General features: G+C 34.9%; 1 long non-coding RNA gene across 4 annotated transcripts in view; it reads left to right on the plus strand.

Moving 5' to 3' along the window:
• LOC103891201 (uncharacterized) overlaps window positions 1-15,627 on the plus strand; it is a 99,023-nt gene that overhangs the window by 39,859 nt on the left and 43,537 nt on the right. The window contains exon 1 of one of the 4 annotated variants that reach the window (XR_008527228.2): window positions 13,869-14,202. The exons of the other annotated variants lie outside the window; for them this stretch is intronic. This is a non-coding gene — a long non-coding RNA (uncharacterized LOC103891201). Of the gene's footprint in view, window positions 1-13,868; window positions 14,203-15,627 lie in introns of those variants that run through there. 4 annotated transcript variants of the gene reach the window in all.

Raw genomic sequence — 15,627 nt, forward strand, 5'->3', positions numbered from 1 at the left:
ACCTGGATGTGGATTGATATTAGGGGCTAGTTTTATTTTTTTTATCTCTAATGCCTAACATCACAAATTCTCATTCAATTTACCCAATAAATTAGCTGATTATATGCAAACCGATTATTGCCATCCTGTTAAATTTTGTGATGATGTAAGGAAAAAATAAATACATATTTTATATGAACATGGAATTGTGCAGGCATAGGGATACTTCTCTATCATTGAAACTATTTTACTATGCAAAAGATGGTTTCATTTAATAAGTATTTACTATGTGTCCACTATATTCTTAGCTCCAAACTAGGTGTTGCTGTATTAGTAAGGGCAGCATGTGAAGCACGTTATTTTTCTTCTCTGCCTCCAAGTGGAATCTATAATAAAACCAAAGCCATACTTCAGTTATTTCAGAGAAATATTACTTAGAAAGACAGTTCCATATTTTCAGGCAACTTAGCAGGTCAGATGCCTTCTGGTTCTTTGCATGGCTGAGTTACAAGAGCTAGAATGTATATAAAAGTTTAGTGAACTATGATTGCAATTTCACTGAACAGCCATTAGTAATAACTCACTTTGTTGGGTTTCAAGCGTAACCACTGTAGTGATCTCTTATGATTAAATCACAATTCTGCTGAACTACATGAGTAAAGATGGATATGAAGTTGGTATGGCATCTATGGGTTACAGCTTGGCTATGATGTTTGTCCACATGAAGTCTCTCCCTTTATATGTATCACACCCAAATGTACAATTAAACTAGAATGTAAGATTGAATTATTTTGAGGAAGGAAACTAACTGCTAATAAAACAGAACTTCTACCTATGATTAAACCAATCCCAAGCCACTCTTTACTGGTAGAAAATTTTCCTTAAAAAAGCCAAAGCTTTTAAATGTATTATATTGATAAGCTAACCCTATTAATCAATAAGAAACTTTTAAAAATAAAATCAATGAACCACTAAAAGCATTTAAAAATGTCAATGAAAGTGAAAATTTTTAAGGCACAAGTTCTCTAATTACTACTGAACGCTAATTAACAGGAAATTATAAAATTCTAAATAGCACTTGCCGATTCATCATCTGGGACATATTTTCCCCTGGCTACGTTTGCTACCACTGCTGGATGAATAGTCAATAATTATTATTTGGTATCACACATTTCATAGAAACTGTCAGAACATGCAATTAGTCAGGAATGATAAAATGGCAACAAAAGTGTTAGGAATAATGAATTGGTGATATAAGTCATCAATGTGTGATACATGTATTTTTTAAAATTTTCATAGTCTACTGGTTATTAAATGTAATCATGACTGGTAAAAGCAGATGAACTGTGATTTAGGGACTTGAAAATGTTTAACTCTCACTTGAAAGTGAACTCACATTCGTTTGATTATCTTGGTCCTCGCTACACAATAAATCATTACAGAACAGAACCCTCTGTATGAAAATCTCTAGGTCTGGGGCCATTGTCTGAAGGCATTTATTACAGAAAGTTGTACAAATGCCTCAGCTATAATATGATTTCACAGCGTGAATGCCATGAACAGCAAGTCTCCAGAGATGCTGTAAAATGTTTGTGGCAGCTGAGTTCTAAGGTTAGAGAGCTCTAAGTTTGGACACAATTGATTGGAAAATGTTAGCTTTTCATAGAACATTTAGACTTTAGCACACAACTTAAGTGGTTAAAGAATGTTAAAAATAATTTTAGTTAAAAATCATTTTTTTAGTTCCTGCAAATAAATACATAAGTGACAACCAAAAAGTGACTCCAAACATCTCTATTATTATCAGCACACCCTTTTGTATTTTTCTGTTTAGTAAAGTCACACATATACAGCTATATAGCTATAATTTATACTGTGCTGCTCCTAAAAATAGGACACTGCAATTCTCATTTTGAAAACTCTCAAGCTTATCAGTCATACCTATTGAAATCATTAATTAGTAAGAAGTGATGATCCGTTTTGCTCCATTTCACCTTTGACTATTGAAATCACCCCCTAGAGGTAATCATATTATAGTGATGGATGAAGTATTTGGGAAATTTCTGTGATCCAGAGCTACTGGGAAGCAAAAGAATATTTTACAAGTGTGTAACTAAAGAAGAGTGGTTTAACATAGTATTTCTCACCTTCTAATTCATATTACATTGACTAGAGGAAGATAACTGCTCATTTATGAATTCTTGAAGGTGGTGACATCTGACATATATCTGAAATGGGAGACTGAATTTAATATCCATAATTAAGTGTCAACATTCATACTTCACTCTCATGCTTGGCAACATTACACTGACAATACAGAAGAGTGGTACAGAACTTGCTGTTATGTAGCAGATTTTTAAATGAGCATATTTCAAAGCGCCCCATGAAGTAATGAATTAGAAATTGGCTTTGAATTCAACTTGATTGGCAGCTATTATTTGGTACATAGATCTCATGAGACAGTAGTATGTAGTTATACAATAGCTACCAGGAACTCTGCATGACATTACGTGGTGGTGATATTAAAAATAATTCTTAGGTTTTCTATTTAAATCAAAAATTTTTGAGGGTTTACTTCATGTTTATGATGTAAAGTTGGAGCCTTCCAACACTACTGTAGAGAATGCAGAATTCAGGACAAAGTGGATATGTTTTTCACCCTATCCAAGGGGATTTATTACTGGCAATACTAGGAGGATCTCATTGTACCAAGGCTTCATTTATAATAAAGTCTCACGGCATGGATCCTGTGGATAACATTACAGTGTAGTTTCAGGTTTCTGGGAAAGAGCAGAGCAATTAGATATAGAAGAAAGAGTCACTTTTAACATGGTGTTTGGTTATGCACAGTAATTTCTTGTTAGAAAAGTCAATTGAGCTCAGCTATTATGAGTATATTACAGGTACTTGATAAATAATTGTTCCACATTAACAACTTTGAGGTGTATCAGGTTGTAGCATATTTAGAATTCTGCTTCTGAGAGAGGCAAGAAGGTAGTGTTATAAGATTTTTCAATTATTTTCCTTGCTGCAATCTCAAAAGATTAGCCTTCTACTCTAAAAATATTCACTTACTTTCATTATGCAGGTGTCATTCATAAATCTGAGTTCTCCTTGTGTTTTTAACTTACATTTTAATTTTATTTTGGCCTCCAATACCTCTTGTCTCCATCCACTGAAGTGCAAAGTGCTATTTTTTTTTATATTATGGGACATTACTTCATTTAATCGTTATTAGATAGTCCTGAAATTCTTTGAGCCTGCGTTTCTTCATTTGAAATGTCATAATAATAACTAGCTATATTTTCAAAATAGAATAGATTACAGCATATACAATTTTCTAGCACAGAAGAGGTGCTATTCTCTTTCAGCATCTATTTCCTCTGTGTCACTTTCACTCTTTTATACAATTTAATTATATTCCCCTTCAAACTTATTTTTTAGAGATTAATGAAGCTCATGTCCTCATATGAACATTTCTGCAAATTCTTGATTTTAGCTACTTCTTGTCCTTTCTTCAAACTTTATGTTGTCTTTCTTCAGGCATGCCATCAGAATTGTACTCAAGTCTGGCTTTTTAATCAACTCCTCTGATGTTTTCTATCTCAAAGGGAAAGCAAAATCATATTAAAACTGGAGCAAATAATGACTTGCTCACTATTATGGCGTCTCTTACCATGCAAGAATTGAGGTTTGATGGGAACAGTATCTGTGATGTTCATGGCTATATCTTCTTAGTCATCAGTATTATTCTCTCCTGTACTGTGGCAGATAGGTAAAAAAGGGTGACACAAAGATGCATTGGGCCAAATGTCCCAGTGGTCTTAAGCAGTCATTGTTCATGAAGGCATGACATTAGTGTAAGTTTGATTGAACAACATATTAAAATTACTTCCACTAAGATAATAAGAAAGCCTGTTCAAATGTATGGTACATATATTTATTCCTTTATAATGTATCTTAAATCCTTCCTTTTGCTTTCCATCCCTAGTGACAACAGTCTTGGGTATATATGTTTTTTTTTATTTGATGAATGAATTACAAAATTTGTTTTCTAACTAGCTTTCATTTCTCTAGTCCTACTCCCTTTTACTAATGGTATACACATCACTGTATTAATTTTCATAAAATACAATTGTTCCCCTATGCCGCTTCCATGCTCATACATCCTTGTCAGTTTCCTACAGATTTCAGCACAATTTTCAAGAATTTTTACTCAGTGGCAGATGGGAAGGAACTGGAAGATCCTGAGAGCAAAGAATTAAACAATTCTCCTCAAACCCCATCCTGTATCTTTAAAATTCAAATTAATTTTTTATACCTGTCCCTTTTTTCCAAAAATTTGATTTTAGTCTGACAAAGACTCTATCCTAGAACAAAGTTTATTCACGCTTTTCTGAGCCTGCTTTTGAACTGGGTACTGTCTTTGGCTTGCTTAGCCCAATTTTGGCAGGAATCCTTTTTGTGTCTTCTTTCAGTAATTTTCCACCCACTGACGACCTCACTCTTCTTATTGGTTTTAAGTCCCCTGCTATCTTTGCTGTATTTGCAGTTGAGCCCTCTCTCTCCCTTATTGTGATAGTCATGACACTTATCAGTCATATTGCATAAAATCTCCCTTACCATTTTAGCAAGCGTCAGAATAATTTTTCTTTAACAGCAGGGAGTGCCAATCATGTTAACCCACACCCTGGGAGAGAGGAGTTGAATATAACACGAGTTTGACCAGTCACAGTGTTTTTCTCAACTGCAGTTCTCTTAGTGAAGTAATATGGGTGTGAGCCCTAAGCCACTCAGTACCATGTCCTGCTACCACAATATAGAGAAGGTGATATTAGATAATGAAGATGTCACGTGGACAGAAACAGGGTCGAAGACCAGCTGCTCTCAAGGCCTTGTTTACGGTTCTCCTTAAGGTCAGCTCTATTTCTGCCCTACCTGGTTGTGTAAGCCGATAATTTGCCCTTTCTTTTTCTTAAGTACACTCAACAAGTTTTCAGTTTCTTAAAGCTAAAATGTTTTGACACACATATTCACTCAAATGATACTTTTCATCTACCCTGTTTTATTATTTATCTATAATCTTAATTCCTTGATTACATTATGTATAGTTATGCCTTGTGTAAACCCACAGGACTTAGGCTTTTAATAAATATTTACTAATTTCTCTAATTTTTCTGTATGCTTTGAAATTAAGAGATTACACAATTTGTAATTTTTGGAACTTTAATGTTCTAATCCATCCATCCATTCATTTTCCATGAGATCATAATGTATGTATTACTCTCTTCATTTTCCTTAATTCTTTATTTTACTGAACAATATCTTGTGAGCATCATTGTGTCAACTAATGACAACATTTTATCACATAAATACTGCAACTTATATAATCCTGTGTTTTAAATTATCTAGATTGTTTCCAAAGATTCCCTACGCCAAACACAACCAAATAAAACAAACTCAAATTTTTAGGTTTTCTTATTAGCCCATTTCTTATATGCTTTGTTATTTTCTGAGGATATATACATTTTGGATATATACATTTTTTAAAAAGTCTTTTTCTGAGGGGATATTTTGCTAAATAACTCTTTAGAAATATTGTTCAAATTTATACTTATAAAAGGATTAATTAACCAATCTTTAATTTTTTTCTCAAAAACTGAAACTGTTGTTTTTGTTGTTTTTAGTTTATAGTTAATTGCATAAGTGTTTTTTGGATTTTTAAATTAAACTTGTTCTTTGTTTAATTTTTATTCCTTCACGTATAAAATTGTGTTTATCTCATTTATGTGTCATTCTATTGTAGCTATCTTTTTCATTTATTTTATGTTTTTTTTTTTTTGAGACGGAGTCTCTGTTACCCAGGCTGGAGTTCAGTGGCGCGATCTTGGCTCACCGCAAGCTCCGCCTCCCGGGTTCACGCCATTCTCCCGCCTCAGCCACCCAAGTAGCTGGGACTACAGACGCCCGCTGCCACGCCCGGCTAATTTTTGTATTATTTAGTAGAGACGGGGTTTCACCATGTTGGCCAGGCTGGTCTCAAGCTCCTGACTTCGTGATCCGCCCGCCTTGGCCTCCCAAAGTGCTAGAATTACATGCATGAGCCGCTGCGCCCGGCGCTATCTTTTTCTAATTGGTTTATTAGAACTACTGATATTAAGGAGGTTAGCATTTGTCATTGATGATGATTATAATGATATTTTGGAGTTATTAGCCCTTTTACTTTTTCTTTCATATATACTGAAAACTTTGGTTAAATTTTGTTTGCATTTAACTTTTAATGAGATGTATTTAGAAAATTCATCCATTTTGATCATCATTTTTCTATTACTGTTAATATTGGCCAGTTCCTATATTTTGGGTCTTATTCATAGAATTTCTACTTGAAATACAGTGGAAGAAATAGTTCTACTTTTTAAAATGATTAACCAAATATATTTTGTTTTTTATAAATGCATGTATTATATATATTTACATTTAAAGTTCTAGATTATCTATAAAGACATATATTATACACAGCTTTGTCTTACAATTTTGTTTAAATAAATATATGCCATGCTGTAGCAATTTGACAGTGTTTAAACTTCCCGGAAAAGGTTAGAAGTCAAGGTTAATGAGTAGCAAATTTATGTAATATTAAAATGTTAAGAAAGCCCTGTAGAAAGACATTCTATACATTTGTTATGAACGATCAATTTTTCATTAAATTCTTTAAGTGATTTCAATACGTTTTTGGTACAAAACCAACTGCTTTTCTTAATATTTGCCAGAAGATGGAGCTATATTAATAAAGTATAATCTTTTCAGTGTTCTAGGAAATACAGATAAATATTGTTGAAGTATTAAAATAAAAGCAGCTCCTAAGGCTTGACAAATAACTCTTTAATGATATACTCATTTTATATGCCTATATCTTAAAAAGAAAAGTTTGTTATGCATTTGGAGGTGAAAGGAATAAAAAGTATCATTTTTTGCTCATATTTTTATTGTTTTTTTCTTTTCAAGTCATAAGACAATTTGGGTATTAAAAAAGCTGCTCATTAGTGGTTTTTAAAACTAGAGCTACCTAAGAAATTTGAAATAATTTTAAAGTCATATGCTCACACAAAACATACACATACACACCAATAACTTCTGTGCTGGGTCTGAAAAAAATGGAACAAAAGAAAACAAAACCAAAACTTAAAATTGTGATGATTCCATGTAATTAGCCACGAAAGTAACTTGTTTATTTATATTTTTTAATATTTAAAAATAGTCAATTAACATTCATCCCAGAGGCATGTTTACATTGCATTTTATTTACGGCAAGACACAGTCTTTCATCAGAAGTCCTGCAAGCATCCCTTCAACCACTGATTTAATGTAATTAAATATAGATGTCTTTTAAAAGGCAGTTAATTTAGTATAAGGGGAAATGCCTCAATGCGTGCTAATAATGGGACTTTGTTCAGCATAAAAAATGAACCTTAATAAACTCCTTTCCTTCTCCATTGCCCTGGCTCCAGAATTTTCTAATGAGTAGCAACAGGAGCTCAGCAACCACTAAGCCCTGTTAACCTGACTGTAATTGTGTCTAATAAGTAGACAGACCAGAATATTCATCAAAAGTTCAATTGAGGTATTCAGTATTACCTTACCAATTCTTACTAATGACTGGGAAACAAATTATGTGTTTTGAACTTGTCCATGAGGCAAAGGTTTAGGTTCTACGGGGAAGAAAGAACCATGGACATAATATAAAACTTGACTAATGAGCAGAAATAGCATTGGTACATATGTTACTTTGTTTTATTTTTGATGTGATCCTTTCAGTGCCTTCCAAATCTATACAAATACGTAGTTGAGCAACAGTTCACTTTTTTTTTTTCTTTTACTTTAAGTTCTGGGATACATGTGCAGAACGTGCAGGTTTGTTACATAGGTGTACATGTGCCACAGTGGTTTGCTGCACCCGTCAACCCGTCATCTAGGTTTTAAGCCCTGCATACATTAGGTATTTGTCCTAATGCTCTCCCTCCCCTTGCCCTCCACCTACCCAGCAGGCCCTGGTGTGTGATGTTCCCCTCCCTTTGTCCATATGTTCTCATTGTTCAGCTCCCACTTATGAGTGAGAACATGCGGTGTTTGGTTTTCTGTCCCTGTGTTAGTTTGCTGATAATGATGGTTTCCAGCTTCATCCATGTCCCTGCAAAGGACATGAACTCATACTTTTTTATAGCTGCACAGTCTTTTCTTTATAGTACATAGCTGGATAGTTACTCATTATGTTTATTGAGTTCCTTCTATGGGCAGAATATCTGTAAAGTATTCAGAACTAAAGGAGGTTTTAAAAGTAAATAGAAAGCAATGCTTTTGAGAAATAGCCATTTAACTAGTGAGATTGAATAAACATATTCAGGCAAGCAGTAGCAAAAAACCCCCACATTTTATAGAACTAAGTAATATAATGTAAAATAATTGTGGGATGAATTAGTGCCTGTTTGATTTCTGATCAATGCTTTTGTTAGAATGTTTTTTTAAGAAAAGCCTAAATATGCTGTTTAAGACTGATAAAAATCTTACTATGTAGATACTATTGTGTTTACTTTTTGATAAATGAAGAAACTAAATCCTACAGAGGTTGACTAATCTACCCGCTCATACAGCTAATAGGCCCTGGGACAGGATTTGGATTTAGATCCATTCTGTCTCCAGAGCCTGAGCACTCTCCACTATGCCAAACAGAACTCCAAAACCCTTTCAAGACACACCTGGCTACAAGCTTGAGCTCACACTCATTTTGTCTGTCTCCTAAAGTGAAATTTTAGGTCCTGTCTTGACTCTCTTCAGATAAAAATCCCTCAGAAAATTTTTCAGAGTCAGAGTTGAGATTGATTTCTGTGATTCATTTGTCACTGTGAAAAGAGATTAGGGCTGAAAGAAAGTGACTCATATGATGGCTCATGTTCACTGCAGCATGACTGGCAGCTTCTAGAACAGAAAAACAGACTTCTCCTTTCCTTTGGGGAGTAAGCAGCACGGGGAAATTTTATTCAGTAAAGCTGATGACAATTTTCTTTTAAATTGGACACGAATTCTCCCAGGAACACTGCATAGTAATATTCGTATGCCCATAAAATTTCAAGATAATCTTTTTGAAAAAGAAGTGCATTTGTTTTTTTGGCAACTGTTTACATTTTTTATCTCATCTAATAATTTCTACAAAATTATATTACACTAGGCTTTTAGAAAAGAGAATTTGCTCTCTAAAGACTCTGAAAACAGAACAATGAAATATCCATTCCCTTAATTCGACCCACTCCTTCTAGTATTACTGATTAAATAAGTTAGTTCTCAGTTGTCCTCGGATTGTATATGTGATTTGAAATTTCTTTAGAATTTACTAGTTTGTTAATTATTTCTAAATGGATATATTATTATTGGAAAGTGTCTTATTTATTTTATCTAGACTAGTTTTGATTCCTAGTTTCTAATAGATGAAGCCAAAACCAGTTTGGGGTAATAATTCATGATTACTCTAGAAACTATATCTAAATCATTGACCAAACTATCTGTTAATCAAGTTATAGTTAAGAAATGCAGAGGCTTTTCAAGTTATGAATAAATCCATATTGAAAGACAGTAACTCTGAGGAGTTGAAACAAAACTTTGGAGTCAGATAAAACTGAGCACAAATCACAGTGATAAGTTAGATGTTACTTAAATTCCCTCAGCTTTGTTTTCTTCTGATCAGTTTCTCTAAAGATTTTTTATAAAAATGAAATGGGAGTACATATATGTGTGGGGGGGGTATTATATCTACATTATTTAGCTTACTATCTGGTTCTTAGTAAGTGCTCAAATGGTAACTTGTTGTTTTATTTTTTTTTTCTTTTGATGTTTTTCAAGTCTTCATCCCCAGTCCTTTCATTAAAGATGTGCTCAGTTTCTTATATTATGTAGAGAATGGCCAATTATCTATTGTCATGTTAATGCTGTGTAACAAACAACTAAAACATTCAGTGACATACAGCAATAGATGTTTTTGCTTACCAGTCCTTGATTTGGTGACCTAGTCTGGGCAGGACGATTTTCTATTGCTGGGAACAGGATTCTTTAGGACTATTTCATTTGGGTCATCTTGTCTCTGATTCGCATGTTCTCTCAACCTTCAGCTAATCCATCCTAGGCTGGTTCTTTTCCAAGAAAGAGTATGAGGAAGTGTGCAAGGTTATTGAGGCTGAGGTTTGGATGGCCAAATTCTCTACCTCATAAGGAAGAAGCTGAAAAGTCACAGGACGAAAGATGTAGACAGAGAAAAAGGTAGAGAATTGGGGCTATTTTACAATTAAACTTCCATAAATATAAGAAGATGAGGTGGGAATTCTTGAAGAAGATGTTTTATTAGGGTTCTTCAGAGAGACAGAACAAATAATATACATTGTGACCTTATATATTGTTTATATCTTATATATTATTGGTTCTGTCTCTCTGGAGAACCTTTTAATAGAACATTTCTTTGAAGAAGTCCCTTTTTCTTAGCCACCTCATTTTACAGATAGACAGATAGAGATAGAGATGTAGGAGAGGGGATTTATTAGGAGAATTTACTTAGGTAATTATGGAGGCTGAGAAGTCCCATAATAGGCTGTCTGCAAGCTGGAGATCTAGGAAAGATGGTGGCTTGGGCAAGTCCAAGTTCAGAAGCCTCAAAACCAGGAAAGCCAATGGTGTAGCTCTCAGGCTGAAGCTGAAGGCCTGGGAACCTGGGAGACCATTGGTGCCAGTTCCAGAGTTCAACAGATGGAGAACCTGGAGTTCTGAGGTCCAAAGGCAGGAAAAAAAGGGTGTCCCAGCTCCAGGAGAGAGAACGAGAGAGAGAGAGAGAGAGAGAAGAGAGAGAGGGGGAGAGAGAGAGAAGAGAGAGAATTTGCCTTTTCTCTGCCCTTTTTGTTCTATTCCAGCCCTCAGCCAAGTGGAATGGATGGTGCTTGCTCATGTTGGGTGAGGGTGGATCTTCCTTACTCAGTCCACTGATTTAAAAACGAATCTCTTCTGGAAACATCTTCACAGACATTCCAAGAAATAATGATTTTACAGCTATCCAAGTATGCCTTTATCTAGTCAATCTGACACCTGAAATTAACCATTAAAGATGCTAATCAGTTTTTTGAAATTTTTTACATCTGTTACTTTGGAGTTCTCAAGACTTTTAGCTCCAGAATTATTAGAGGGAATTACTATTTTATATAAATAATAATAACGGCTAATCATTATTGACTATATACTATGTGTTAGATATATGGGTGTTTCACATGCCTTTTCTTATTTAAATTTCACAGTGGCTCTTCAGAGGAGATATTGTTATTATCTCTATTTTAGATATTGTTATTATCTCTATTTTAGAGGATAGTGAGTCTTAGAGAAATAAATTGTGTATTCATGGTCAGATGGCTAATAAGTAGCAGAATCAAGATTTGAAGCCACGTTGGTTAGACTATAGAAATCGCTCTACAAAGGAGCTTGCGGTGAGCTGAGATCGCCCCACTGAACTCCAGCCTGGGCAACAGAGCGAGATGCCGTCTCAAAAAAAAGAAAGAAAAAAAAAGAAAAAAAAAAAGAAATTGCTCTGCAAATACCCTTCTTTATTAATTTTATTTGTTGGCTCTTGCATCTGTCAGCCAAAAGAAAGAAAGAAGCAAACACTGCCTAGTTAGATTATTTTTACTTTGTATTAAATACAAATAAATTAGTTCATGTCAGAAGCAATAATTTTGAGACATAATTATTTTATGTCTAATTACCACACAAGGTAAGCTGGAAAATACCTTGGAGGGCTCTTTCCTACCTTCTGCCTTCAGTGCCTGTATTCTAATTGGTAGCCCTGCTCCCATGGCAGAATGAACCAATTAGCTAAGTTTCCATCCAGCTTCTTGCTAAAATGTCAGAACTGAAACAGGATTCATTTAAAGGCACACAATAATAAATGTAGTCTATTTAAAATAAGGCACCATAGCCTATATTTTAATTTAGAAGATGGAAATGATGATTATCCTTGAAATTTTAACAGGTTCTCAGTATTTTCCTCATTTTATTTAATGTTGTGATGTGTAATATCGCCTGAGTCATGGAGGCATTTTTGGAGAGTTTCTGAGCACATGAAATCACCTTCACACAGAATAAATATAATTGGCTTGGATGCATATGCACAATATATAAATGGACAGGATAACTGTTAATCTAAATACCCTTCAAATCATCCTTGGTTTCTCTCTTTGTTTGATTTCCATTGCCTCTCCCCCTCCTTCTGGTGCCATTTCCTTAGTATTTGGTTGTAAATCTATACATACACTCTCTTTAATTTTTCATCTTTCTTTTTTCCATTGTCCCTGCCCTTTTCTTGGTTCTGATTTTCATGATCTTTCCTTCATGGTGATGCAATAATGTTCTATAAGATTTTCTTGTCTTTAATGGCTCTTGTCTTTTCTTGTCTTTACTGCCTCACCAATGGTGACGCTAATTAAAATGTCAAGAAAAATATCCCCAATTTTCTTATTTTAACATGGCTTTAAGTACTCTTATTACTGATTAGCCTCATTTTTCTAGAATTGTCCCTCAGATTATTAGGTATCTTGTAGAGGTATGTCTGATGGAAAAATCCCTTTTCCAGTACAATCAACTTTTGGTGACAATAGGACAGGACGAGGGAAGTAGAGCTAGGAAAGGAAAGAATGACCTGACATATAATTCTAATTAGGTATACAAGGTATTGACTGTCACTTGCCATACCATGATGGAGGGAACAGACAAATATAAATAGTCAATGTTAAGAACAGATGGATGTGTGTATTATCTGTAATTTTCAAAGAGAATTCCTGATTTTCCATTGAGGTTTTGTGCAGCTCAACTTTAGTACTGTCTTTTATACTGTTGGTGATTTTAGTACAAAATGTCAAAATTTGGTTTGGTGATATTTATTTATTTATTTATTATTATTTTTTTGAGACAGAGTCTTTCTCTGTCACCCAGACTGGAGTGCAGTGGCATGATCTTGGCTTACTGTAACCTCCGCCTCCCAGGTTCAAGCAATTCTCCTGCCTCAGCGTCCCAAGTTGCTGGGACTACAGGCGCCCACCACCATGCCCGGCTAATTTTTGTATTTTTAGTGGAGACGGGGTTTCACCATGCTGGCCAGACTGGTCTCGAACTCCTGACCTCATGATCTGCCTGCCTCGGCCTCCCAAAATGTTGGGATTACAGGAGTCAGCCACAGTGCCTGGCAAGGTGGTATATATTTAAAGCTTAAAAATATCCATGAACTTTGACCCCAAACTCTACTTCTAATGATTTATCCTATGAAAATAATTGAAGATGTTTGCAAATATGCAAAATAAGACATTTATCACAGCATTATGAACTAAATAAATGTTTGAGAAATTTAATTAAGATTTTGGGAAATAGCTTAAATATACAACAGTATGGAATTGGTTAAGTGAATGTTGGTACACCTAATGCAGTGGACAAGAATTAAAATTTATATTATAGGATATTTAACTTTAGAGGGGGAAATAATCATAAAGCTTTGTTATGAACATAAAAGAGCAGATTAAACAACTGTATTTTTGTGAGAATTTAAATATATATGTATATACATGAAGAATCCTGAAAGTCTATATACAAAAGTGTTCTTAGTGATTATCATTGTAAGTGAGATTATCCAAAATATTAATTTTCTTCTTGGTGTTTTTCTGTATTTGAAAATATTCTTCAAGGTTTACATTTGCAACCAAAAGAAAACCTATATGTTTTATGTTTTAAATTATTGATTGTTTTATGTTGTCTTCATAATGAATACCATGTTTTTCTTTGCTTGTGCTTATCTATTGATTTTGATGAAGAATTGTTTTATTTTAAAACGTATCTATGTGTTGCTACTAATTATTTGAATGACAGTACTACCATTTATTAACACAATACATTTAAGTAGTAATATTAGCATATAGCATTTAAGTCATATCATTAAGATGGAAATTATTCCCAGAAAACAGAAAGATGTCAGGAATAGAGAACAGCTGCAGAAGTCATAATAATGCTGCAGAGGGCTTCTTAGCTAGCCTCCCAAGTCTGCCATCAATATCTGAAAAATCAATTTTCTTACTCTCAGATTTCTTCTCAGTCTTAACACTAAGACTGGCTTGAAACTGGATGAGTTCAAAGGTTTTGGAGGATTACCTTATCAGAGTAAGTTTATCCAGTTGGTAATATGTGAATGTTTACAAAAGTATATTCATAAACTTAAAATCATAAAACTGAACAGAAAAGTTTGATATTTATGAATTTATAGACAAGTTATTAATTAACTCTGCTTATTCAGTTAGAATATTCACATGGGGAAAGTTTCCAGGATAATTCTAGTCATTCTCAGTGCCACTCCATTCAGTAGTGTCTTCCATACTTCCAGAAAAGCTGTACAAACAAAGGAACAACAGCAAGGTAATTTTATCAGGTTATGATTATGAGACGGGAAAATTCCCTTGACCCCCTCACGGGACTTGTGACTGGGGTGGCTTGTTTACTTGGCAGCCTCACTCAAACCCCTTGCAGGAGGGGGAGCACACAAGTGAGCAGGTGCAGGAGCTGGGACAAGTGCCTTTGGGTGCTGGCAGGAAAAAAAACCTGTACCAACCCTTGGCAGTGTATTGGGGAAGCCCATGACCTCTGGAGTCCCAGAGGATGTGTGTTACAAACAATGCTGTTTTAGCTTTGCTGTCTGCTGATTGCTTAAGTTTAAACTGCTCAGTGACTAGTCAATGTGTTAGCCTTTTTGGGTTCTTGCACCCAGTGCATCCCAAATTCTTGTCCAGTGTCTAGGAAGAATCAGGTCACACGAATGGATTGAAGGGTGGCATATGTGTAGGATTGTATTGAGTGATGGAAGTGGTTCTTAGAGCGGTGGGGAGCTGGAAAGGGGATGGAGAGGGAAGATAATCTTGCCCTGGAGTTTGGCCATCCCTGGTCTCCAATGTCCAGCTGCCTCTTCTCCTCTTGACATTCAGACACTTCTCTTCTTCTCTGCTGCGCTGCTCTGTCCCTCTGCCAGTGGAATTTGGGGTTTTTATGAGTACACGTTGGGGGGCGTTGTGAACCAGGATGGTTATGGAAAAGGCAACATTCAGGCAGGAAAACAGGAGTGCATGTTCTCATTTATGGCCACGGGTCCAGGCTTGACAGCGGAGCCCTTCCCAGGGACCCCACCCTTTTCCACCTAGTATTTCCCGGCCTCCTTTCTGTATCAGTTGTAGTTACATCTAGAAATGTATTAAGCTTTGAAACAAGGTTAGTGGCTTATAAGAGGAATCTGGAACTAAGTTTGTGAGAATTGCAGGCAGCAAGAAAAAGCACGGCTGCCAAGGATGTTGTTCAGCTTTACTAACTTTTCAGGAGACAGTTAAGAAAATAGCAAGATAATTATTAGATATGCAAAGCCACTGAAGCCGCAACTTTGATAAATCCTTGATATTAAAGTATTTTTGAATAGATTTGAGAAGCAAGTCTATATTTCTTTAGAAATTTGGTTTAAATTACTCATTCGAACAATTATTTTTTGGAAATAGGAGGGTCAAATTAACATAACTGAATTCTTAACTAGGTTAAACCAAGGTGTAA

Source organism: Pongo abelii, chromosome 6 (genome assembly GCF_028885655.2).
Source record: "Pongo abelii isolate AG06213 chromosome 6, NHGRI_mPonAbe1-v2.0_pri, whole genome shotgun sequence".
NCBI classification, from domain to species: Eukaryota; Metazoa; Chordata; class Mammalia; order Primates; family Hominidae; genus Pongo; species Pongo abelii.